Below are 25767 nucleotides of genomic sequence, written 5' to 3'. Positions count from 1 at the left end.
AGTACATGTCATATGTTTCAGTAGGTAATAACAAGTCGCTTTCATTCTTGTCATCATTCATTGCAGTCAGAAGTAATTAGGATTACAAAAAAGGAAATTTACAAGATTACATTTTATATTTATATTATAAACTATATTATTATATAATAACATAATATTAAAATAATGTAAAATCAACACTTATAAGTTTTACTGTAAAGCAAACTTTTGAAATGTTGCATAGACATGTCAAAAATTTAGGCCGAATGGGGTCTCAGTGCTGAGTCCCCCTCTGTGATCTCTAGATATAGGCAAGTGAAGCACATGGCAAGTTTCACTTTACAGCTAACGCTCAAAGGAAAACGGTCACCCGTTCACCCCTACTATAATCCGAAACACCGCGTTATAGTGTGGGGTCCCAGACTTCTATACTTACCTGCTGCCTGGAACTCCGAGCCTCCTCGTTCCTACTGAGCACTCACGTGACCAAGGCTTATGAATATTTAAATCCAGCCAACAGACTCCCCTCCAGATCGCAAGTCAGCGCTGAAAAAGGGTGACCTTTGATGATCGGGGTTGCGGACTGCAGATAGGTGTAGCAGTCTGAGACCCTGAATCCGTCCTATGTTAACCCACACTATAACCCGGTATATTGGGTTATAGTGCGGGTGAATGGGTGACCATTTTCCTTTAATCTGTCTAATTGCAGGGAGATATGCTTCATTATAGTCTATAGAGCCTGTCTCCTTCAATTAGATGGACTAAGCTGGGGAGTGAAGCGTGCTGTTCTGTGCTTTACTTGGCTATATCTAATAATCATAAGGAGTCTCAGCATTGGGGGACCTTTCTTCTGTCAGAATAGGGCTTGCGATAGACCGCATCCTTTGTTTACTTTTTTTTTAGTGTTAGGCTGGGTTCACATCACGTTTTCTCCCATATGGGAGCGCATACGGCAGGGGAGAGCTAAAATCTTGCGCTCCCGTATGCCTTTCTATGTGCTCCCATATGTAATTCATTTAAATTAGCTGTCCGGAGTGAATCGTTCGGTCCAGTCGGCTAATTTTTGCGCCGTATGCGCTTTTACAACCGGATCTAAAACCATGGTTGACCACAGTTTTATGTCCGGAGAAAACGTGATGTGAACCCAGCCTTAACGCGTCTTGCACTTTGGGTGATTCGAGAACACGTTCCTCGGCTCTTAGATCAGACCCTGACCGATTTAAACTTTTAGTGTATTTTTATTGATAAGCCTACACACTACACTACAAAACAGGGAGAAGAGGTAAGCCCACCCAGGGGGGAAATAGCAGACATGACATTAACCTGTGTACTATTTTAACTGCTTTGATAGCTAAAGTAGTAGACTTCTAATTGGCTGCTACAAAAGTTCCCTTTCTTTTTCTATGATAGTTTACATGGAAAATAATAAATGTTAATGTGCATTGATCCTTATTGCATCAAGCTTGGTATCACTGTGTCACTACATATAAAAAAATCTTCCATAAAACAAGTTAAAAAAAATATTGTTACTAATATCCAATAGGACAACCAGAGAAGAATCAAATAGGCCAAGAAGACCCATTTATGTCCCTGTAAGGTTTCTTTCACACTACAAAAGGACTCTGTTTTAAAGATCCATACGAAGTTCTGTCTGAAAATCAGCTGTAAAACGGCTGTGACAAAATCACTCACGGCCGTTAGAAAATCCCATTATAGTCTATGGGATTTTTCGAATAGCCATTTTAACCTGTTATAGCCCGTTATTAATAACAGCCGTTATTTTGTGATGGAAGATAGTAACCGGAGAAATAGTGCATGCACTATTTCTCCCGTTACTATCTTCCGTAACAAAATACAGGCCGTTATTAATAACGGGCTATAGCGGGTTAAACCAGCTATTAGAAAAATCCCATAGACTATAATGGGATTTTCTAACGGCCGTATAGGATTTTGTAACTGCCGTTTTCAGCTGATTTTCAGACGGAACTTAGTACGGACCTTTAAAACTGAGTAATTTTGTTCTATCTAAGAATGAAATCTCTGGAGATTTACAGGACAGTCTAGGAACATCTAAGAAATGATTATTTATTTGCCTTTGGGAAATTGTCTTTAACCCCTTGATGATACAACCTGTGTTGGCCTTGATCAGGACAATTTTCATTGTTGCATAATTCTTATTTTTTCATTCACAGAGCCATGGTTTGTTTTCTGTGTAACCAATTGTACTATGTAAAGACACCATAAAATGTGCAGCACAACCCAAGAACAAAAGTAAAATTATGCAAATTTTGTTAGGTTTTGTTTCTAGGCAATGCATTTTATGGCAATGCATTGTATCTTTATTTTGCAGTTCAATACAATTACAATAAAACCCAATTTATATAAGTTTTGTTTTATTTTACTACTTTTAAAAATGTCCTTTTTTTTCAGAGAACAAGTAAACTTAAAATTATCCTATTCTTAACTATATCATTTTTTTTTTATTTTTCCATATATGAGGGCTCATTTTTTTGTGCCATGATGTTTAGTTTTTATTGGTACTAATCTTGTTTTGATGGAACTTTTTGATCACTGTTTATTCTTTTTTTCTGGTATGTGAAGTGACCAAAAATCAGCATTCTGGCATCTGGTATCTTTTTATACATTTACGCTATTCACAGTGCAGGATCATATTTGGTATCACTGCATGCGGAAATGTGCAAACTTAAAAAAAATTATATTATTTTTAAATAGTTCAGACTTTTCCACATGTGATGATACCAAATATGTTTTGTTTGTTTTTCGTGTATTTATTATGAAAATAAGAAAAGGGGTTTAAATGTGAATGCAAAAAGAGTTCGGTCCCCGGGTTCCACCTGTATGGGATATGAGGAGATGAGGTGCAGTGGAAGGGGGAGGGGAGGAGGGGGGAGGGGAGGAGGGGAGTGTGAAAAAAGATAAGTATGAAGAAAGGTATAGAAATTAGGGAAGGGGGATGGGTGTTAAAGGAAAAACATAGATAAAGAATAGTATGAAAAAGAGAATTAGAAAGTTTGAGGCAAGTAAGGAAAGTGTTGAACCATATACTGCGTAAAAATGTTAACTTATTCAAATACAATAAAGGTGGTCAAACGCAGTGAGGTGTGGCGCAGACCCTTGCGACCTCCCCTCTCTGGAGATGATGTAGTATAAAATCTCATATAAATAATGACCAATAAAATATTGAGGTCCATAGGGAATTATTACATTTAATCGTTTGATTGCTAACACTGAAAAATGCTATGCCATAGCATTCAGTGTTATTGTTGATCTATCTGCATGTACAGGCTTCCTGCAGCAGCCTGTACATACAGAGCCATGTTCAGGTGGCACGAAAGTAAAGTAGAGACCTCTAGCCGCAAGGTTAACTTATTAGACCCCTACAACTGTGTTGTGGGGGTCCGGTGAGAGCCCCCAAAGTCCCAGCAACTGTCATTGTCCTCCTTTAGATGCTGTGGTTGGCATTGATTAAAGGATCCACATGATTGCTGATGTCCACCATTGACTGTAGCTGTCGGCTGCTGATAGCTTGTGCAGTCGCTATGCTGCATGGTGTCTATATAAACACCATTTTGCATTAAAATATTCCTGCTCGAGACTAAAATATACTTAAAGAGGCAGGGGTGGGGGGTTGGGGAGTTGATTTAAAATTAACAGTTCTCTTTCACGATGGAAATCAGCTGAAATCAGTTGAGTAACGTTTCAAAAGTTTGCCTTTCCGAGCTCGAACAGGTTCTACTTGAACCAGCAAGCCTCAAAACACATGTAAGACACAGCCTAAAATCTCTGAAGCCCTGTAACTGTACCACTGCTAAGGTAACATAAGATTGTATTCAAGTAGTTTCAGAACATAAAGTATACCTTTAGTCAACAGTCAAGGAGATATAACTTTTATAAACTGAAAAATAAAATAAAAAATCTCTAAATTTCTTCTGTTTTAATTGCTGTTAGTGGATTGGTGTCTTAAATTGTATAAAAAAATAGCTTTTGTAAACATAAAAAATGCTAAAAAAATTATTCCTTTTTAAAATCATGGCAAGTTTAGTGTATATGTAAGTCTGGCTGGTAGTAGCAGTACTTAAACTGGACGACTAATGGTAGCTGTAGCCAGTGCATGGATAAGGAGGTCTGCACCCTAAATGTTATGCATGACCTGGGGATCTGCAGCTAAATGTTTAAACTTCTGCTAAATATTCTGTCTTGTAAGACTGTCTTATGAGAAAATAAAAGAAATGAACAATCTTTCAACAGAATTAGAGTTATATTCCAGAAATCATTCCTTATGAAGATTTTGTCAGCATAAAGCCATTAATTAATTGCACTGCAAATGTGTGTTACCTGGAGCTGTAGCCAGCGGACAGTTGTAGTCAGGCCTTGTGATGCCACATGCTTATTTAGAGCTGTTGTTCCTAAACTCCGACCCTGGCAATGCCTTATTTTCTATTTGCAGAGACGGCACTGCGCCACATTTTCTGCATCTGGTAAGGTAGAAAAGAATTTCCAGCAGTGTTGCTGTCACCTGCTTCTAAGCTGATCAGACCAGCAGGCTTTCTTGTGATACATATGACAGATGTTGTGGCCCTACTTCGCTCTGCTTTGTTTGCTGACAGTACCACTACCTTCATGCTCTGAACATGTCACCTCCTGGTCTCCTGGTTTCCACGTCCTGTCTAAAACTACACCATCATGATCAATATTCTCCTTCTCATCGACCTGCCACTCCTCTATGAACATCTGATGTCTGATCATGGGCTCCTTGCTCCACCTCAGCATATCCACTATGATGCCTTACAATATCCGGCCACATCTAACACCACCAGTCTTACTAGCGCTATGCTCAGTCACTGCTTCTTGAAAATTGTGAAAAAAATTTTTGACAATAATTTGGAAAAAAAATTGTCAGACCGGTCTGCCTGTCTGCCCTAAGCATGGAAAGTGCTAAGATGACACCTATGCGGATTATACAAAAACAGCGCCTACGATCTCCCATCTGAACAACAGAAACAACATGTACAAATTACAAACTTAAAATAACATCCCACACAAGTTCTTTTTAGCAGTTCATTTTTAAGACTTCTTTCATGACATTTCTTGTTTTATTTTAAAACTTTTATCATGAAATGCAATACTGGATATCTCCGCTGGTATACCTTTTCCGGTTTTGGAATTACGTCACTATGACGTTCCCTTTCCCAAATTTTATTTTTAATTATTGTATGTGTAAAAGCAATGAGGTTGTATTTATGTACATGACGTGACGAAGCGAGGGACCCCTCGCAAAACGCATTGTCTTTCAAGTTGAATAAAGAAAAAAAGTATTCACAATACAACTTTTCCAGCATCCTTACTGTCCCGCACCCCCACCAGGGACACAGGACCACCGCACCCAGACCTGCAAAAAAATTCTGCATGTGTCAACCAAAACACACCACTTATATAAAGTAATATATGTCCCCCAAAAAAATCTAGAATTGCTCCGCTCAGAAAAAGTTTTCTAAACTTATTACCATTTAAAGATTCCCAGTCAAATAAAAAAAAAAGAGCCTGGTCATTAAGGTAAAATATGGGTCCATCCTTAAGGGGTTAAGCTCCTCAAATTTATAAATTTACTGAAACCATCTCACCAAGGGTGTTTATAAAATGCAGACGATTAAATGAAAAGTCTATTTGTATGAATTCCTAAATTACTGATAAAGATCTTAACAGAAGCCAAAGACAAAGCTGTAGTAATAAAGGTTTCTTCATGAGACCTAAGGAAAAAAAAAAAGATAAACATATTATAACAATATATCAGGGTGAATATATAACTTATGCCTAAGTGAGCTCCATCTACCTATTCTATTAATTATCAATTCACACAAGCTGAGAACAGCCATCTCAGTTGATACCCCAATTCTAAATGAGTGTCATTTTACTTTAGCATTCCCTTAACCAAGATGTTTTAAGGTATTTTTTGGCACAGCAAAAAAAATCATACTTAGCGCAGGCAGATCTTTATGTGAAAACAGTGGCCTGCTAACAGGCAGCCTTACTTAGATACGACAGGGTATATTGATGAATCATAAAGTTTATTGATCCTAATTCAGGTACCTTTTACGACTTTAGTCTGCAACACAAACAAATAAAAACAAATTAAAATAGGGATCTGAAAAAATTAGGGAAGAAACAGAATCCTTTTTGTGAGACACCAAATATCTGATTCTTGTTGCATCAAAGATGGCTGAGAGGAATGCTGTATAAAACTATTGAGATTTAAATGCTGAATTGCAAATCACATTAGGTAACAAGCAAAGCAATAGTTTTCTTTAGATAGGCCTATGATTACACTGACTGACTACACATTCACTGAATCTACACTCACATCGAAAGAGGAACTCTGCCTCTAGACATCATATTCCTTATTCAAAGGCCACTGGGACCCCCACGATCTCAGCCCGGCACTCCCGCGTTTTGAACATTTATGTTCAGAGCGCTGGTTTCGGGCGGCCGTGGTCATGACGTCACGCCCCATCCATGCATTTCTGTGGGAGGCTGTGGTCAAGTGATTGACACTGCTGTAACAGAAATTACAGTCGATTTGACTATGTCCCCCATAATGTTTATGCTCTCGTATGGTGAATGTTCATAAATGTGAAAAAAATACCAAAGCGAAAATTGATCATTTAAAAAATATGGATTATTGAAATCTGCTGAAAACGTGGGTGGACATTCTGCACATTTTTGGTCATGAAACCTGGCCTTAAAAGGCGTAAAAAAGGAAATTTGCCCCTAAGGGCAAAATGGGCTAATTGGGTTAAGTTTGTCATCTGACAGCACAAATTCAACATTGACCATATCAATAAATGAAATTCCCAGGAGATGTGCATGGTCCAATAGTTTTGTCCTCAGTAAGTGGAATTCAAATATATTATTAAAAATGTACTTAACCCCTTAAATACATAGCCAATTTTCCTTTTTGTGGTTTAATTTTTTTTCTCTCCATAAGTGAAAAGGAAAAAAGAAAAGACCAAACCGCAGCACCTCGTGTATTACCCTAGGTGCTTTCAAGACCCTGGCTGGGGTCAATAGTGTAAAGACACAGCAGACTGGGGCCAAAGTAAAGTAGCTTAGTAAACCTCAGTTTGCTGAACCCCGTGGTATACATGCTCTTCTGGGGCTTCAGACTAATTTACTCCATCGTTTACGTCAGGCCCTCTCTGGTACGGATCTTATCGCCCCTCCTCCCCACCCCTCTTACATTTCATGTGATTGGCACTTATATAGGACACTGTGACAGTACTATGGCTCCTTCAATCCTAAGGAGCAGCTCCATAGGTAACTTACCCTCTTTGAGCAGCTGTATGTGGCGTCTAGTCCTCCCTCCCATGTTATCACTCAAATCTACGGAGCGCTGCGGACGGAGGCGGAGACTGAGGTGAAACCTCATTATATACATAAGTGGGTGGAGGATTTAGGGGTCTCCTTCTTGGACTCTGAGTTGTCCAAAATATTTTTGCTTACTCATAAAACTTTGCTTTCCTCTCATTCTCAGGAACAAAATTTTAAGATCCTTTCCAGGTGGTACAGATGTCCGGGCCGGCTCCACGCTATGTTCCCGATGGTGCCACACATATGTTGGCGCTGTCATAATGCTGTGGGATCTTACCTCCACATATGGTGGGACTGTCCCCTTATCCAACCGTTCTGGACATCTGTATTTGCTGTTTAACCAAATCTATGTTGATAATGTTGTGCCCTCTCTGCTTCCTGCCCTCCTTTCACTATACCCCTCCTTCATTCCGTGAGCTAAAGGGGGTCTCTTTCAACACTTTTTGAGTGCTGCTCGAACTGTTATCCCACGTCATTGGAAATCCACCACCCCTCCGTCAAGGCTGGAGTTTATGGAGTCCCTCAATAGGTTTCAAAGAATGGAGGAGTTGGTAGCATACGATAAAGATAAGCATACTCAGTTCTTTAACGTATGGCACCTTCAGGGAGTCTCTGGAATTAGCCCGTTGGTTGCCGTGAGGATCCCTGGGCTTTTCCCCATGACGATTGCTTTGCCTTACCATAGTAATTTTCCCTCCCCCTTTCCCTCCCGCCGCCCTTTCTCTCCCCCCCCTGGTTTTATAGGTCGAATCTTGTCTACCCCCTCTCCGTCCCTATCTTGGTCTTGTCTGTGTCCCTGTTCTCTTTTTCCTTCTTCCTCCCTTCTTAAAGCCTCTCTTTTTGCTCTGACCTTCTTTCTTTCTGTCTTATTATTCTTTATTTTCATTTTTTGCTGAACTAGAGCTGTTATGCTAGACGAGCAGATGGTTGTGTAGTTCACTTAAATCGGACCAATGGATTTGTTATATGCCATTCCGTGTGTTAACCCCTTCAGGACCAAGCCCATTTTGGCCTTAAGGACCAGAGCGTTTTTTGCACATCTGACCACTGTCACTTTAAACATTAATAACTCTGGAATGCTTTTAGTTATCATTCTGATTCTGAGATTGTTTTTTCGTGACATATTCTACTTTAACATGGTGGTAAATTTTTGTGGTAACTTGCATCCTTTCCTTGTGAAAAATCCTAAAATTTGATGAAAAATTTGAAAATTTTGCATTTTTCTAACTTTGAAGCTCTCTGTTTGTAAGGAAAATGTATATTACAAATAAAAAAAATTTTTATTCACATATACAATATGTCTACTTTATGTCTGCATCATAAAATTGATGAGTTTTTACTTTTGGAAGACACCAGAGGGCTTCAAAGTTCAGCAGCAATTTTCCAATTTTTCACAAAATTTTCAAACTCACTATTTTTCAGGGACCAGTTCAGGTTTGAAGTGGATTTGAAGGGTCTTCTTATTAGAAATACCCCACAAAAGACCCCATTATAAAAACTGCACCCCCCAAAGTATTCAAAATGACATTCAGTCATCATTTTAACCCTTTAGGTGTTTCACAGGAATAGAAGCAAAGTGAAGGAGAAAATTCACAATCTTCATTTTTTACACTCGCATGTTCTTGTAGACCCAATTTTAAAATTTTTACAAGGGGTAAAAGGAGAAAATGTATACTTATATTTGTAGCCCAATTTCTCTCGAGTAAGCACATACCTCATATGTCTATGTAAAGTGTTCGGCGGGCGCAGTAGAGGGATCAGAAGGGAAAGAGCGATAAGGGGATTTTGGAGAGTACGTTTTTCTGAAATGGTTTTTGGGGGCATGTTGCATTTAGGAAGCCCTTATGGTGCCAGAACAGCAAAAAACCCTCACATGGCATACCATTTTGGAAACTAGACCCCTTGAGGAACGTAACAAGGAATAAAGTGAGCCTTAATACCCCACAGGTGTTTCACGACTTTTGCATATGTAAAAAAAAATATTTTTTTTTCACTAAAATGTGTGTTTCCCCCCAAATTTCACATTTTTCCAAGGGTCAATAGCAGGAAATACCCCCCAATATTTGTAACCCCTTCTCTTCTGAGTATGGAGGTACGCCATAAGTTGACCTGAAGTGCACTATGGGTGAACTACAATGCTCAGAAGAGAAGGAGTCATATTTGGCTTTTTGAGAGCAAATTTTGCTCGGGGGGCATGTCGCATTTAGGAAGCCCCTATGGTGCCAGAACAGCAAAAAATACCCACATGGCATACCATTTTGGAAACTAGACCCCTTGAGGAATGTAATAAGGAATAAAGTGAGCCTTATTACCCCACAGGTGTTTCATGACTTTTGCATATGTAAAAAAAAAAAAAAAATTTCCACTAAAATGTGTGTTTCCCCCCTAATTTCACCTTTTTGCAAGGGTTAATAGCAGAAAATACCCCCCAAAATTTGTAACCCCATCTCTTCTGAGTATGGAGGTACCCCATAAGTTGACCTGAAGTGCACTATGGGCGAACTACAATGCTCAGAAGAGAAGGAGTCATATTTGGCTTTTTGAGAGCAAATTTTGCTCGGGGGGCATGTCGCATTTAGGAAGCCCCTAAGGTGCCAGAACAGCAAAAAAAAACCCACATGGCATACCATTTTGGAAACTAGACCCCTTGAGGAACGTAACAAGGGGTACAGTGAGCATTTGCCCCCCACTGGTGTCTGACAGATCTTTGGAACAATGGGCTGTACAAGTTTTCATTTTCATGGACCACTGTTCCAAAGATCCGTCAGACACCTGTGGGGGGTAAATTCACACTGCACCCCTCATTACATTCCGTGAGGGGTGTCGTTTCCGAAATGGGGTCACATGTGGGGTTTTGTTTTTTTTGCGTTTGTCAAAACCGCTGTAACAATCAGCCACCCCTGTGCAAATCACCTCAAATGTACATGGTGCGCTCTCCCTTCTGGGCCTTGTTGTGCGCCCCCAGAGCACTTTGCGCTCACATATGGGGTATCTCTGTAGTCGGGAGAAATTACGTTACAAATTTTGGGGGGCTTTTTTCCCTTTTACCTCTTGTGAAAATGTAAAGTATAGGGCAACATCAGCATGTTAGTGTAAAAAATAAAAAATGTTTACACTAACATTCTGGTGTAGACCCCAACATTTCCTTTTCATGAAGGGTTAAAGAAGAAAAAGCCCCCCAAACCTTGTAACGCAATTTCTCCCGAGTACGGCGATACCCCATATGTCGCCCTAAACTGTTGCCTTGAAATACGACAGGGCTCCAAAGTGAGAGCGCCATGTGCATTTGAGGCCTAAATTAGGGATTTGCATAGGGGTGGACATAGGGGTATTCTACGCCAGTGATTCCCAAACAGGGTGCCTCCAGCTGTTGCAAAACTCCCAGCATGCCTGGACAGTCAACGGCTGTCCGACAATACTGGGAGTTGTTGTTTTTCAACAGCTGGAGGCTCTGCTTTGGAAACAGTGGTGTACCGGACGTTCTTATTGGGGGAGGGGGGCTGTGTAAGGGTATGTGTATATGTAGTGTTTTTAACTTTTTATTTTATTTTGTGTTAGTGTAGTGTAGTGTTTTTAGGGTACAGTCACATGGGCGGGGGATTACAGCGAGTTTCCCAGCGCAAAATTTGCTGCATCTCAAGATGCGAGAAACCCACTGTAAAAGCCTCGCCCATGTGAATGTACCCTGTACATTCACAGGGGGGGGGGGGGGGGGGGGGGGTGCACCAGCTGTTGCAAAACCACAACTCCCAGCATGCATGGTCTGTTAGTGCATGCTGGGAGTCATAGTTTTGCAACAGCTGGAGGCACACAGGTTAGGGAACACTGAGTTAGAAACAGACAATGTTTCCCAACCAGTGTGTCTCCAGTTGTTGCAAAACTACAACTCCCAGCATGCCCAGACAGCTGAAGGGCATGCTGGGAGTTGTAGTTCGGCAACATCTGAAGGGCCAGATGTTGCTGAACTAAAACTCCCAGCATGCCTGGACAGTCAGTGCATACTGGGAGTTGTAGTTTTGCAACAGCTGGAAGAGCACAGATTGGAGACCATTATACAATGGTCTCCAAACTGGGGCCCTCCAGATGTTGCAAAACTACAACTCCCAGCATGCATGGTCTTTTAGTGCATGCTGGGAGTTATAGTTTTGCAACAGCTGGAGGCACACAGGTTAGGAAACACTGAGTTAGAAACAATGTTTCCCAACCAGTGTGTCTCCAGCTGTTGCAAAACTACAACTCCCAGCATGCCCAGACAGCTGAAGGGCATGCTGGGAGTTGTAGTTCGGCAACATCTGAAGGGCCAGATGTTGCTGAACTAAAACTCCCAGCATGCCTGGACAGTCAGTGCATGCTGGGAGTTGTAGTTTTGCAACAGCTGGAAGAGCACAGATTGGAGACCATTATACAATGGTCTCCAAACTGAGGCCCTCCAGATGTTGCAAAACTACAACTCCCAGCATGCCCAGACAGCCAAAGCCTGTCTAGGCATGCTGGGAGTTGTAGTTTTCAGACTCCTAGAAGCAGCAGTGAAGATCTTCACTGCTGCCTCTGAGGACCACATACTTACCCGTCGCTGCTCGTCCACGTGGCCGGTCCCGCGCTGCTCCTCGGTCCCACCGCTGGATCAGGTAAGTCCGCCGGTCCCCTCCTGTTCCCCCCCGTGTGCCGCAGGTCCCCGCGAGCCCACGCAGCCTTCGTCCCCCGTTCTGCCCGACTTCCAGTGGCGGGCAGTGCGGGGGATCTGAACTTTCACCCCAGATCACTGTGATTGGACCACAGGGACCAATCACAGTGATCGCTGACCAGGACCATCAATTGATGGTCCTGGGGGTGAAGCAGAAGTTGTCCCCTGCTGGAAACAGCGGGACTTCTGCCAGTTAACCCGTGCGATGCTGCGCATCGCCGGGTTAACTGCATGTCATTTATAAACGCCGTGATGCGCGAACGCACTGCACAACCCGGCGTTTATATATGACATTCTGCGGGAAGGGGTTAATGGTCATGAGTATAGACCTGCATAACTGCTGTTCACCTCTGTTATTGTATTCTTTGTTTTGGAATATTTTGAAAACTCAATAAATACAGATTTGCCTTAAAAAATCTTTACCCTTCCAGTACTTTTTAGCAGCTGTATGCTACAGAGGAAATTCTATACTTTTAACCCCTTAAGGACACAGCCCATTTTCACCTCTAGGACGCAGCCCTTTTTTGCACATCTGACCACTGTCACTTTAAACATTAATAACTCTGGGATGCTTTTACTTATCAATCTGATTCCGAGATTGTTTTTTCGTGACATATTCTACTTTAACATAGTGGTAAATTTTTGTGGTAACTTGCATCCTTTCTTGGTGAAAAATCCCAAAATTTGATGAAAAAATTGAAAATTTTGCATTTTTCTAACTTTGAAGCTCTCTGCTTGTAAGGAAAATGTATATTCCAAATATTTTTTTTTGGATTCACATATACAATATGTCTACTTTATATTTTCATCATAAAATTGACAAGTGTTTACTTTTGGAAGACACCAGAGGGCTTCAAAGTTCAGCAGCAATTTTACAATTTTTCACAAAATTTTCAAACTCGCTATTTTTCATGGACCAGTTCAGGTTTGAAGTGGATTTGAAGGGTCTTCATATTAGAAATACCCCATAAATGACCCCATTACAAAAACTGCACCCCCCAAAGTATTCAAATTGACATTCAGTAAGTGTTTTAACCCTTTAGGTGTTTCACAGGAAAAGCAGCAAAGTGAAGGAGAAAATTCAAAATCTTCATTTTTTACACTTGCATGTTCTTGTAGACCCAATTTTTGAATTTTTACAAGGGGTAAAAGGATAAAATTTATACTTGAATTTGTAGCCCAATTTCTCTCGAGTAAGCACATACCTCATATGTCTATGTAAATTGTTCGGCGGGCGCAGTAGAGGGCTCAGAAGCGAAGGAGCGACAAGGGGATTTTGGAGAGTACGTTTTTCTGAAATGGTTTTTTGGGGGCATGTTGCATTTAGGAAGCCCCTATGGTGCCAAAACAGCAAAAAAAAAAACATGGCATACTATTTTGGAAACTAGACCCCTTGAGGAACGTAACAAGGAATTAAGTGAGCCTTAATACCCCACAGGTGTTTCATGACTTTTGCATATGTAAAAAAAAAAAAAAAATTTCACAAAAATGTGTGTTTCCCCCCAAATTTCACATTTTTGCAAGGGTTAATATCAGAAAATACCCCCCAAAATTTGTAACCCCATCTCTTCTGAGTATGGAGGTACCCCATAAGTTGACCTGAAGTGCATTACGGGCGAACTACAATGCTCAGAAGAGAAGGAGTCATATTTGGCTTTTTGAGAGCAAATTTTGCTCGGGGGGCATGTCGCATTTAGGAAGCCCCTATGGTGCCAGGACAGCAAAAAAAAAAATGACATGGCATACCATTTTGGAAACTAGACCCCTCGGGGAACGTAACAAGGGGTTAAGTGAATCTTAATACCCCACAGGTGTTTCACGACTTTTGCATATGTAAAAAAAAAAAATTTTTTTTTAGCAAAAATGCTTGGTTTAGCAAAAATTTTACATTTTTAAAAAAGGTAATAGCAGAAAATACCCCCCCAAAATTTGAAGCCCAATTTCTCCCGATTCAGAAAACACCCAATATGGGGATGAAAAGTGCTCTGCTGGCGCACTACAGGTCTCAGAAGAGAAGGAGTCACATTTGGCTTTTTGGAAGCAAATTTTGCTCTGGGGGCATGCCGCATTTAGGAAGCACCTATGGTGCCAGGACAGAAAAAAAACCCACATGGCATACCATTTTGGAAACTAGACCCCTTGGGGAACGTAACAAGGGGTAAAGTGAACCTTAATACCCCACAGGTGTTTCACGACTTTTGCATATGTAAAAAAAATATATATTTTTTTTACACTAAAATGCTTGTTTTCCCCCAAATTTTACATTTTTACAAGGGATAATAGCAGAAAATACCCCCCAAAATTTGTAACCCCATCTCTTCTGAGTATGGAAATACCCAATAAGTGGACGTGAAGTGCACTGGGGGCGAACTACAATGCTCAGAAGAGAAGGAGCATCATTGAGCTTTTGGAGAGAGAATTTGGCCATGTGCATTTCCAAAGCCCCCCCGTGGTGCCAGAACAGTGGACCCCCCCCACATGTGACCCCATTTTTAAAACTACACCCCTCACGGAAGGTAATAAGGTGTGCAGGGAGAATTTACACCCCACTGGCATTTGACGGATCTTTGGAACAGTGGGCTGTGCAAATTAAAAATTTTATTTTTCATTTTCACAGACCCCTGTTTCAAAGATCTGTCAGACACCTGTGGTGTGTAAATGCTCACTGTACCCCTTGTTACATTCCGTGAGGGGTGTAGTTTCCAAAATGGGGTCACATGAGGGTATTTATTGTTTTGCACTTATGTCAGAACCGCTGTAAAAATCAGCCACCCCTGTGCAAATCACCAATTTAGACCTCAAATTTATATGGTGCACTCTTCCTTCTGAGCCTTGTTGTGCGTCCCCAGAACACTTTGCGCCCACATATGGGGTATCTCCGTCCTCAGGAGAAATTGCGTTACAAATTTTGGAGGCGTTTTTTCTTTTACCGCTTGTGAAATATAGTATGGGGCAACACCAGTATGTTAGTGTACAAAAATGGTTTTTTTTTTACACTAACATGCTGGTGTAGACCCCAACTTTACCTTTTCATAAGGGGTAAAAGGAGAAAAAGCCCCCCAAAATTTGTAATGCAATTTCTCCCGAGTACGGCGATACCCCATATGTGGCCCTAAACTGTTGCCTTGAAATACGACAGGGCTCCAAAGTGAGAGCGCCATGTGCATTTGAGGCCTAAATTAGGGATTTGCATAGGGGTGGACATAGGGGTATTCTACACCAGTGATTCTCAAACAGGGTGCCTCCAGCTGTTGCTAAACTCCCAGCATGCTTGGACAGTCAATGGCTGTCCGGAAATGCTGGGAGTTTTTGTTTTGCAACAGCTGGAGGCTCTGTTTTGGAAACACTGCTGTAGGATACGTTTTTCATTTTTATTGGGGGGGAAGGGGTGGTGGGGGGGGCAGTGTACGTGTGTATATGTAGTGTTTTACTCTTTATTTTATGTTAGTGTAGTGTAGTGTAGTGTTTTTAGGTTACATTCACACTGACGGCGGATTACACTGAGTCTCCCGCTAGGAGTTTGAGCTGCGGCTGCTGCAGCTCAAACTTGAAGCAGGGAACTCGCTGTAATCCGCCGCCAGTGTGAATGTAACCTGTACATTCACATGGGGGGGGGGGGGGGGCAAAACTACAACTCACAGCATGCACTGACAGAACGTGCATGCTGGGAGTTGTAGTTTTGCAACAGCTGGAGGCACACTGGTTGAAAAATACTGAGTTAGGTAATAGAACCTATTACCTAACTCGGTATTTCCCAACCAGTGTGCCTCCAGCTGTTGCAGAACTACAACTCTCAGCATGTACTGATTGCCAAAAGGGAATGCTGGGAGATGTAGTTATGCAACAGCTGGAGGCACGCAAGTACAACTCCCAGCATGCCGAGACAGCCATTTGCTGTTCCTGAATGCTGGGAGTTGTAGTTTTGCAAGATTTAGAGGGGTTCAGGCTAGAGATCACTGACAGTGGTCTCTAAACTGTGGCCCTCCAGATGTTGCAAAACTACAAATCTCAGCATGCTAAGACAGCAAACTGCTGTCTGGGCATGCTGGGAGTTGTAGTTTTGTAACATCTGGAGGGCTACAGTTTAGAGACCACTGTCAGTGATCTCTAGCCTGAACCCCTCTAAATCTTGCAAAACTACAACTCCCAGCATGCCAACACAGCAAACAGCTGTCAAGGCATGGTGGGAGTTGTAGTTTTGCAACATCTGGAGGGCGACAGTTTGGAGACCACTCTCTAAACTGTCGCCCTGCAGATGTTGCTAGGCAACAGACTCTGGACACGCGGCGTCATACTTACCTCCACCGCCGCCGTAATCACAGCCGCCGCCGGGTAAGTGATCGCCGCTGCCGCCGCCGCTACTACACGTTTCCCCCCCCTGTGCCCGGACACCGATGGGTGGGCATAGCGGGGGGAACAGAACTTTAACCCCCCCGTCCCCAGTCTACTATTGGTCGTCCGTTCCGCCGATCAATAGCAGGGATAGGAGGGGTGGCAACCCTGCCACCTCACTCCTATCTCTTCAAGGGGGATCGAGGGTGTCTTGGACACCCTCGATCCCCCTTATTTTGTCGCGGAGCCGCCGTTGATGGGCAGGGGGAGAGCGCTCCCCCTGCAAACACCATAGATGCCGTGATCAGAACTGATCACGGCATCTATGGGGTGAATGCTGCTGGGACCGGCAGCTGCGGTGGGACTCCGGCTGTGATTGACAGCTGAGTCCCACCCGCGATCTCCTGCGCTGCCCGCGGCAGAGCAGGAGATCGCTTGGACGTATGCATACGTCCATTTGCGCGAACGTGTAATTCGCCTGGACGTATGCATACGTCCAATAGCGGGAAGGGGTTAATTTCTTTTTTGTCTTGTCCACAGTGCTCTCTGCTGACACCTGCTGACCATATCAGGAACTGTCCAGAGCAGGAGAAAATGCCCATTGCAAACCTATGCTGCTCTGGACAGTTCCTTACACGGACAGAGGTGTCAGCAGAGAGCACTGTGGACAAGACAAAAAGAAATTCAAAAAGTATATTTTCTCTGTAGCATACAGCTGCTAAAAAGTACTGGAATAGTAAAGATTTTTTTAATAGAAGTAATTTACAAATCTGTTTAACTTTCTGGCACCAGTTGATTTAAAAAGAAAATGTTTTCCACCGGAGTACCACTTTAATCCTTCTCCTACTCTGGATAGTTCCTGAAATGGACAGAGGTGTCAGCAGAGAGCACTGTGGTCAGACAGAAAAGAACTATATACAACTTCCTCTAGAGCATACAGCAGCTGATAAGTACTGTAAGGAATAAGAGTTTTAAATAGAAGTAATTTACAAATTTGTTTAACTTTTTTGGCACCAGTTCATTTAAAAAAAATTCCCCCTTGAAGGACACAGCAAGTTTTATTTTAGCATTTTCCTTTATTTTCCTCCTCGCATTCTAAAAATCATAACTCTTATATTTTTCCATCCACAGACCCATATGAGGGCTTGTTTTTTCCATGACCAATTGTACTTTGTAATGACATCACTCATTTTACCATAAAATGTATGGCACAACCAAAATATATTTGTGTGGTGAAATTTAAAAGAAAACCGCATTTTTGCTAATTTTGGAAGGCTTTGTTTTCACGCTGTACACATGTTTTCTTTGTGTTTGTGGCTTTGCTAGAGGGGCGTGGCTTTGTGAGAGGTCACTGTGTCACTGTTGACACTTTTAGTTTGCATGCTTTCACCTTTACTTCTATTTTGCATCATCTAATTTTATTATCTTAATTAATTCACTTAGCATATGGGCACTTTTCACTTATGCATTGTATGGTTATTCATCACAATGCCTTTTTCACTTTCACACGTTGTTCACACTTCTTTTCACACATACACATTTTTTTCACCATTTATTCTATTTTTACTTCATGGTCAATATTAACCCCTTAAGGACTCAGCGTTTTTCAATTTTCATTTTTTCCTCATCACCTTCTAAAAATCATAATGCTTTCAATTTTGCACATAAAATTCCATATGATGGCTTATTTTTTGTGCCACTAATTCTACTTTGCAGTGACATAAGTAATTTTACCAAAAATTCCATGGCGAAACAGAAAAAAATTAATTGTGCGACAAAATTTAGGAAAAAATTTCATTTTGTAAGTTTTGGGGGCTTCCGTTTCTACGCAGTGCATTTTTCCTTAAACATTACACCTTATCTTTATTCTGTAGGTCCATACGGTTAAAATGATACCCTACTTATATAGGTTTGATTTTGTCGTACTTCTGAAAAAAATGATAACTACATGCAGGAAAATATATACGTTACAAAATTCTCATCTTCTGACCCCTATAACTTTTTTAATTTTCCACGAACGGGCCGCTATGAGGACTCATTTTTTGCGCCGTTTTCTGAAGTTTTTATCGGTACCATTTTTGTATTGATCTGACTTTTTATCGCTTTTTATTTATTTTTTCATGATAAAAAGTGACCAAAAATACGCTATTTTGGACTTTGGATTTTTTTTGCACGTACGCCATTGACCGTGCGGTTTAATTAACAATATATTTTTTTAGTTCAGACATTTACGCACCCGGCGATACTGCATATGTTTATTTTCATTGACACAGTTTTTTTTTTTTTTTTTATAGGAAAAGGGGGTGATTCAAACTTTTATTAGGGAAGGGGTTAAATGACCTTTATTAACTTTTTCCACTTCTTTTTTGCAGTGTTATAGCTCTCATAGGGAGCTATAACACTGCACACACTGATCTTTTACACTGATCCCTGCAAAGCCATAGATTTGCATGGATCAGCGTTCTAGGGGCTTGATTGCTCAAGCCTGTAGCTCAGGCTTGGAGCAATCAAACGCCGATCGGATACGACGAAGCAAGGTAAGGGGGCCTCCGCTCGTGTCCTAGCTGACATCGAGATTTTATCGCAATAGTCCCGATCAGCCCGACTGAGCTGCCAGGAAGCTTTTACTTTAGTTTTGGATGCAGCGATCAACTTTGATCCCCGCATCTGAAGGGTTAATGGTGTGCAGCACAACGATCTGTGCCGCGCGCTATTAGCCAAGGGTCCCGGCTATCATTAGCAGCAGGGACCGACCCTGTATGATGCGGGGTCACGGCATGACCCCGTTTTAAATACCAGGACTGGGCGCAGGGCGTACGCCCTGGGTCCTTAAGAGGTTAATATTTAAGGCTCATGCCTATATTTACTGATTCTTATTTGTTCTAATTGCTCACCAGTATTTTGCTTATCTAATTATACAACATTACTTTGGGTTGTACTTTATGTTCTCTGAATATGTGAGCCGTGCGCTCTGGTACGCATGCGCGGTTCTCTTGCTGCATCAGATCACGTTCTCCTTCCCCGGGTGACGTCGCTAGACGCGGCAGATCTCACGGAGGTATGGCGTGTTTTCGGCGATATGGGGAGCTCGGGCGTGACACGACAAGCCTTGCAGTAGATGGTGCCAACAGTATTCCTTGTACCATTGGTCAGTACCGAGGGCTCCTCTCATATATATATATAGCTCCTGGTGTCCCCCCTCCTCATCACTCCCGGACGAAGTGGAGCAAAACAAGTTGGAGTGTGAGGTGGGGGAACACCGGAGTTGGATGTGTCAGCTATCTTGGTTATTTTGCACAGTTATTGTTGTCTCACATGGGCTCACATTGTCATTTGGTACAAATTCAGCACTGTATACTCAATGAATATAGTACATGTATATATGCCCTGAATATAAGGTCATTGTAATACCCAGTGAACAAGAGCATGGCTATATGCTGAGTCTATTAATTAAATAAATATCTATACTAGAGATACAGATACCTGCTCTCATCTACACTAGCTCTTAATAATGTGCATGACCATTTAGTGATGTAAGACCATATCTATCAGTGTTCATCTGTTAGTCCAGTACAAGATACTGCAACATTTTTTGAGGAGCTTAGATTTGCTTTGGACTTGATAAAGGGAGGAATCCCGAAAGCTTGTATCTACAAAATTCTGTTAGTCCAGTAAAAAAGGTATTACAAGATACTGCAAAATTTTTTGATTTGTATCTGCATCACTGGACTAATACGGCCACTCAAATTTACTACAGTGTTCATACCTTTACATATGTATTGTCTCCTGGTGTTCCCCCACCACTTATTTTTAAAGTGTCTGTGCGGTACATGTTTTTATGGGGTGGGATTTCTATTGCTGGTCTTTGGTTTATATGTTTTGTACTTAATAAAATTGGAAATTATTTTTGCCATTGCGTGTGCATATTATTTGTTAGAACTCATTGGGGTTGAATTACGTAGGTTTTGTATGTTGTAAGGAGGTCATACGGGCACGTGGAGGTCACACACACCACTGAGCCTCATTTTGACTTGCTTTAAGGACATTACATCAAAGTTGGATCAGCCTGTAGTGCGGTTTTCCACTTTGATTATGAGTGTCACTCCATATCCAGACCTCCATGTGTTTTTTTCCATTGATAATTTTTGGGTGATTTTGTTGTCAGTATATTTGTATGTATGTATATATATATATATATATATATATATATATATATATATATATATATATACACATATACATATATTATATAAAAAAAAATTATATATATATATATATATATATATATATAGATAGATATATATATAGATACACACACACACTCTAATAGTAAGTGGATATTTCTTGTCTGTTCCTTATCATCACTAACAAGATTACAGAGAAAGGTAAAATCACTACGTAGATAGCACATGATGTACTCCCCATTTACAATAACTAATGCTCAGAGTTCATCCAACCCCCTATCCCTCCTAGAAATTCCTCTATCATGCAAGTAAATATGGTCACCTTTAATCTATTGTGCCTATATTCACAGGCCCTGCTGTAGAGTAAATGTCTAAATGCTGCTAAAAACAGCTTAAGCAAAATGCTTACCTCCTTAATTATGTACTAAAGATTAAATACTTTTAATCACTTTAAAGTAAACCAGTCGTCACTTTCATGATGCTTGAACATTGAGTAATTGGGGACAGTCCCTGATGACTTCTTCTCACCCCACTGGCCTTGAATGGGTATACAGAGAGGCCTATCAATCAACGGCGGTGGGGCAGGCTGAAGATTTTGGGCCTGTGTTTTAGGCCCCATGTAATTGATGACCGTTCATCAACCTTCACAATTCTTTAAGCAAATTTTCCCCTTACAGTCAGGTTTATAAAGTGAACATTGATAAAGCCTGTCATCACTGTGCCTATTTGGTACATAAAGGGTTGCCAGAGAGCTGCAATGATAAATGCATTTATTAATATCTTTATCTCAAGCATGACAATAGTGTACCTTTCAATTATACTGGTTGCAGGTAAAACAGAAAAAGCTGCTGTTCCATGTAATAACTTATTCGTAAAGATGTAACAAGCATCAGAAAAGTGACATTCACTGTGTAAACTACTGAGCAATAAATGGAAAACAGTTTTCTGACAATAAACTTGCTGTGGATTCTGTTAGTGTATTTCTTCATGAAACATGTTTATGTTATAGTTTCCCAATTTTATAGCCAACATTTATCACCATAAGGTGCATTTCATGACAGTGGAATAACTACATTCAGTTAAAGTTGTCGCAATGTGCCTTCCGTATCAAGACACATGCTGATGATATCAGGTGCTGTTGACTGTCTTACTGCTGCAAATAGACAAGATGATTACACTGTACTGCTAAGATATGATGTAACATTATTCTCATGGCAAGAAGCTGAAGGTCAAGGTTGTCAAAGTAGCAGGAAGATATGATATATATTGCACGCATTGTAACGTGATTAACATTGTAAACACAGAACCAGTACTTCAGAATACTGTCCAGACGGTTTCTAATTAGAATGCAGTTTTCATGGACATAAATAGCTATCATTTCAAATGCATGAAGTGTTTCCTCTCAGCAACATGTGTAGCTCTTCCCATTGAAAGAAAAGATGAAGCTCCTTGGAAAAAAAACTTATGCATTAAATTAACAATTGTAAATGAATCTACATTATCAGCCATTCATTGTGGAAAATATTAACACTAATATTTAAAGGGGTACTCCAGATAAGTATACAAATAATAAAAAGCCACCAAACTTCCTAGATATGTTCACTGTAAATGATCCTACCTGATATACATGGCTCCTGTGACCCCTGTGGTCTTTTGCTTGATATTCTTTGCCATCCTTCTCTCCCCCTGCCTACATCTCCCAGCAATAATTGCAGCTCTGCTGTCCAGCTCACTATCTGAGAGCAGCCCCTACCCTCCTACTCTGAGCAGCAGAAAGAGATTCAGTGTCTGATTGGCTAAGGCTGGGCCAGTGTTGCTCGCGAATATTCGCAATGCGAATTTTATTCACGAATATCGCATATTCGCGAATTCGCGAATATAGCACTATATATTTGTAATTACGAATATTCGTTTTTTTGTTGTTTTTTTTTTTCACAGTACACATCACAGTGATCATCCCTCTCTGCTTCCAGCTTGTGTGGTGTAAAGAAGGCTCTAATACTACTGTGTGAGACTGGCGTACGAATTTTCGCATATGTGAAAATGTGCATATGCTAATTTTCACAAATGCGAATTTTCACTTCTGCTAATTTTCGCATATGTTAATTTCCGCACATGCGAATTTTCCTTTATGCTAATTTTTGCATATGCGAATATTACGAATATGCGAATTTAGCGAATATATGACGAATATTCATCCATATATTCGCGAAATATCGCGAATTCGAATATAGCCTATGTTGCTCAACACTAGGCTGGGCACACCTCCCAGTTCTCAGCACTAAATAGAGCATGACTCATTAGTGCAGGGTAGAAACCACATGGTCTCTGTCTTATGAGGGTGAGGCCTGCTTTCAGAGAGGGATTTAGACAGAGACAGAGTGGATGGCTTGATGATGTCATTCCTTTACTTCATGCATGTAAGTGACAACCAAGAAGGGAAAACTAATGAGAGGGAAAGGATGGGCTATGGGTTTAGTTCCCAAATTTAGTAAATTTTTTACAAATAATTTTCCTGTATATAATAGCTAATTTCTCTTACAAATATTTACACTAACCTGTTAACAGTGTATGACGCAGGCTCCCGACTCGAGCCCGTGCCATACTGGCCAACACACAGCTGATTCTTGTAGCTGACGGCTGCCGTTAATAGCCAACGTGTGGCGATCGCAGCGGCCGGCTATTAACCCTTTAGATTTCCGCTGTCAAAGCTGACAGTGGCATCTAAAGGAGCCTTTGAACACTCCCTGGAGGGGGGGGGGGGGGTGATTAGGGCAATGGTGCAACCACTTCTGAAGTAGCTGGAGGGCTTACCTCTCCTTTGTTCCTGGTCCCGGCTCTGAGTGTGATAAAGCCAGACTGTACCAGGCTTTATCAATCAAACACAGAGCACACAGATCAATATAGTTCTATGGAACTACATTGATCTATATGAGAAATCTAATGATTCCTCCTAAAAGTCCCCTAAAGGGACTAATAAAGTGTAAAAAATACAGTCATGGCAGTAAATGTTGGCACCCCTGAATTTTTCTAAGAAAATGAAGTGTGAAGTATTTCACAGAAAAGGATCGCTGTAACATGTTTTGCTATACACATGTTTATTCCCTTTGTGGGTATTGGAACTAAACCAAAAAAGGGAGGATAGAAAGCAAAATAGACATAATGTCACACCAAACTCCAAAAATGGACTGGACAAAATTATTGGCACCTTTAACTTAATATTTGGTTGCACATCCTTTGGAAAAAATAACTAAAATCACTTGCTTCCTATAACCATCAATAAGCTTCTTACACCACTCCAGAATGTTGGACCACTCTTCCTTTGCAAACTGCTCCAGGTCTCTCTTATTGGTAGGGCGCCTTTTCCCAACAGCAATTTAAAGATCTCTCCACAGGTGTTCAATGGGATTTACATCTGGACTCATTGCTGGCCACTTCAGAACTCTCCAGCACTTTGTTGCCATCCATTTCTGGGTACTTTTTGACGTATGTTTGGGGTCATTGTCCTGCTGGAGGATCCAACATCTCGGACGCAAACCCAGCCTTCTGACACTGGGCTGTACAGTGTGACACAAAATCCATTGGTAATCCTCAGATTTCATGATGCCTTGCACACATTCAAGGCACCCAGTGCCAGAGGCAGCAAAATAACCCCAAAACATCATTGATCTTCCCCCATATTTCACTGTAGGTATTGTGTTCTTTTCTTTGTAGGCCTAATTTCATTTTCGGTAAACAGTAGCATTATGTGCTTTTCCAAAAATCTCTATCTTGGTCTCATCTGTCCACAAGATGTTTCCCCAGAAGGATTTTGGCTTACTCAAGTTCATTTTCGCAAAATGTAGTCTTGCTTTTTTATGTCTGTGTCAGCAGTGGGGTCCTCCTGGGTCTCCCGCCATAGCCTTCAATTTCATTTAAATGTCGACGGATAGTTCGCGCTGACACTGATGCTCCCTGAGCCTGCAGGACAGCTTGAATATCTTTGGAACTTGTTTGTTTGCTTATCCACCATCCGGAATATCCTGCGTTGACACCTTTCATCAATGTTTCTCTTCCGTCCACGCCCAGGGAGATTAGCTACAGTGCCATGGGTTGCAAACTTCTTGATAATGTTGCACACTGTGGACAAAGGCAAATCTAGATCTCTGGAGATGGACTTGTAACCTTGAGATTGTTGATATTTTTTTTCCACAATTTTGATTTTCAAATTCTCAGACAGTTCTCTTCTCTTTCTGTTGTCCATGCTTAGTGTGGCACACACAGACACACAATGCAAAGACTAAGGGAACTTCTCTCCCTAGCCAGACCGGTGCTGAAATAAGTTGACTTTAACGAGCTGACGGGAGTCGATGTTTTACTCCGGTCGGCTCATTTTCGACCCGTATCCGGTTTTCTGACTGGACCTAAAACAGCAGTATACGGTATAAACATATGTGGTATTGCCAGGTGTGGAAATGGCCAAACTATTAAAATATATTATCAATGAAACCACACGGTGAATTGCGTAAACTTAAAAAAATCTAAGTCGAGAATTGATGATTTTTGGTCACTTTATATGCCATAAAATAAAGAAAAAAAATTATTAAAAAGTCCCATCAAAACAAAAATAGTACAGATAAAAACTACAGATTACAGAGCAAAAATTAGCGCTCATACAGCCCCATATACAGAAAAAAAAAATGTGTTATAGGGGTCAAAGAAAGACATTTTTTTAGCATACTTTTTTTTATTTATTTATTTTTTACAAAAGTTATAGTTTTAAAAAGTAGTAAAATAAAAACTATATAAATTGGGTGCACCACCATCAATCCATAGCCTGATTCAAAAGGGTAAGCTGTGATTTCTTCAATACTGGGGAAAGCCAAGCAGTGCCAATCTTATACATTGGTCCCTCAAGTTACAATATTATTTGGTTCCAGGACGACCATTGTATGTTGAGACCATAACTCTATGGAAACCTGGTAATTGGTTCTGAAGCCCCAAAATGTCATTTAAAAAAAGAAAAAGTGGGGATTAAAGAAAACTAAGTAGATAAATAATTTTATAAAAGTAAGAAAGAGCTGCTGGAAGCTGTAAATCACGGTCTATGTAGAGGACAGGATCTTCTTCAGGGTCCTGTACAGTACAAGCAATGTCCTAAAAAAGTAGAATGGAGCTGCCCTTACCTGTTGATGCCATTGTAAGTTGAGGGATCACTGTCTC

Source organism: Hyla sarda, chromosome 5, assembly GCF_029499605.1.
Source record: "Hyla sarda isolate aHylSar1 chromosome 5, aHylSar1.hap1, whole genome shotgun sequence".
In the NCBI taxonomy this organism is placed as follows: domain Eukaryota; kingdom Metazoa; phylum Chordata; class Amphibia; order Anura; family Hylidae; genus Hyla; species Hyla sarda.
This window is presented reverse-complemented; position numbering follows the sequence as displayed.